This window comes from Arachis ipaensis, chromosome B10, assembly GCF_000816755.2.
Source record: "Arachis ipaensis cultivar K30076 chromosome B10, Araip1.1, whole genome shotgun sequence".
In the NCBI taxonomy this organism is placed as follows: Eukaryota; Viridiplantae; Streptophyta; class Magnoliopsida; order Fabales; family Fabaceae; genus Arachis; species Arachis ipaensis.
The window spans coordinates 116,430,912-116,433,204 of record NC_029794.2 but is presented as its reverse complement, the minus strand read 5'-3'; the positions used below and the strand labels follow the sequence as shown (position 1 = coordinate 116,433,204).

At 37.3% G+C, this 2,293-nt stretch overlaps 1 long non-coding RNA gene across 1 annotated transcript; it reads left to right on the top strand.

Annotated features, from left to right (window-relative positions):
- On the top strand, positions 218 to 843 carry LOC110268544. The gene is made up of 4 exons (XR_002356636.1): positions 218 to 277; positions 377 to 469; positions 544 to 648; positions 770 to 843. It is a non-coding gene; the product is annotated as an uncharacterized LOC110268544 (long non-coding RNA).

The window sequence follows — 2,293 nt, the reverse complement described above, 5'->3', positions numbered from 1 at the left end:
TTTTGTACAGTCCCGGAATCTTAATTCGACGCCTACTAACAATTTAATTCTACTCTTGCAGGAATTGTTCCATTTTGAAGAAGATAGTGGAGGAATTATCAAGCGTACAATATTAAAAATGCTAGGAAGGGCTTGGAAGGACATGAGGAACCATTTATATGATCACTTTTACAAATCAGATCTGACTTTTGAACAAAATATTAAAGGCCGTCCAAAGGGAATTACTGCGGATTATTGGAGATGGTTCCTTGATTATCGCAACAGTGAAGAAACAAAGGTAATTTATTTTTATTTCATACTTTCAAAATTCTATTTATGTCACGTTGAGTTAGTTAGAAATAGTGTCTAGTAGCTCTTACTTTTGATGGCATAATAGGAGAAGTGTAGAAAAAATGCTGAGAATCGATCGAAGCAGTTATACACTCATACTGGCGGATCAAAAAGCTTGGCAAGGCTCGGAGAAGAAGAGGTAATTTAGGATTCACTTACTTTTTGAACCTTCTCTGCGTATACCTATTCACTATTTAAGCTATATTGTTGTAGTCAGAACGACAAGGGCGTCCAGTTAGTAGGGGGAGTTGTTTGTCTTAACGCACAAACGATCTAATGGATCCTATCTCCATGATGCAGCTCGGGCTATTGGTGTAAGTAATGAGTTGAGAATTGCTATGTTATTTCTCATAGGTTTTGTTTGTTAAAATTGTGTTTAAAGTTTGTTCGGTTAGCAATTAGCTAATAAATGCTTATGTTCGCTTATCTAACTGTGTAGGAAAGAATTGTGGAGATTGAGCAACATGATGAATCATCTAGACTGTTGTCTCAGAATGATTCACTTGCTCAAGCTCTTGGAAAGGATCACCCAGGTAGAGTGCATGGCATGGGAATTGGACCGACTACTAGTCAAGTGTTCGGTATGAATTCACCTCAGTCGAGCATTGGAACTCAAAGGGAGGAGACCCAAAGGGTGTTGCTTGAACTACAAGCAGAGCTGGCGGCTGAGAAATTAAAAAGGAAGGCAATGGAGGATGAAGTAGCAGCCGAGAAGACGAAAAGACAGGCAATGAAGAGTGCTCTGATGTGTCTACTTCAAGGGCAAGATAGGAAGCTGCCACCAGACGTGGCTGCATGGATGAATTCATTGGAGGGACAGAGTAGAACTAAGGATTTGAAATTTATTCTTTAAGCTAAATATACACTTTTTTATTATTGATTATGCAACTCTTAGTAAGGAATACACTTTATTGATATTTGGATTAATGAATAATTTTATCAGTTTTGCCAATATTCGTTCACCCATTAATTTATTCTTTCAGTTACAAAATAATTAAGTTTTCTAATATCAGAAAAAATTCAAAAAATAACAAAAAAATAATACAGTAATTAAAAGAGCGTTGATTGCCAGTGCAAAATACAGTAATTTTGCGGCCATTTAGACGGAACAATAGCGGCGGTTATCAAATGGCCGAAAATAAATTTAAATTTTTGGAGCATCAGATAGCGGCGGTTTGGAACCGCCGCAAAATACATTTTTTAAAACACAACGGTCAAAAGAACAGCAGCGGTTCAAAACCGCCAGAAAATGCGGTCGAATTTCCTGTTGGCCAAATAGCGGCAGTTTGAAACCACCGCTAAATCAATCGTTGCCATTCATGTGGTTTCGCTGCAGTTGTGCCAGCGGTTCAAAGAAACCGCCGCAAAATCAAATATACACGCCCTATATTGCAACGGTTTTTGAACCGCTGGTAACTCGTTTTGCGGCGGTTAAAAAGCGCAACTAATCCTTATATAAACCGCTGCTAAGCTGCGGTTCTCCTGTAGTGTCATCAGTTTTTTTAGTATGAATTGGTTGAGAAAATGTTGGGAATTTTTCTTCTTGTGAACATTGAAGTTGTAGAGTGTGCATATGTAGCTTGAAGTTGCAGTGTTAAACTGTTAGGGTTATGCGAGATATGATGAAAATTGGGGGAAAATAGTATCGTTTCTGAATAGAGGGGGTCAGGGACCATTTTGTCCCACATTAGAGTTGTCAGGGGCTATTTTGTCCTCCGTTAGAGTTGACGGAACAAAGGACCTAAATGACTGACGGAGTTAATTGTTAGGGACCAATTAAGTAATTAATTTTAGTTGGAGACTAAAGTGTCTGGTGTGAAATTTTTTAGGGACCAAAATAGATAAATACTCTTAATTTTACAACTTCTATAAAATGTGTATCCCACTATCTTAATTTAAGAGTGATTAATTCCTTACTTTATCACTTTACTAATTTTTTTTTTTACTTTAAAGAATCTTGATT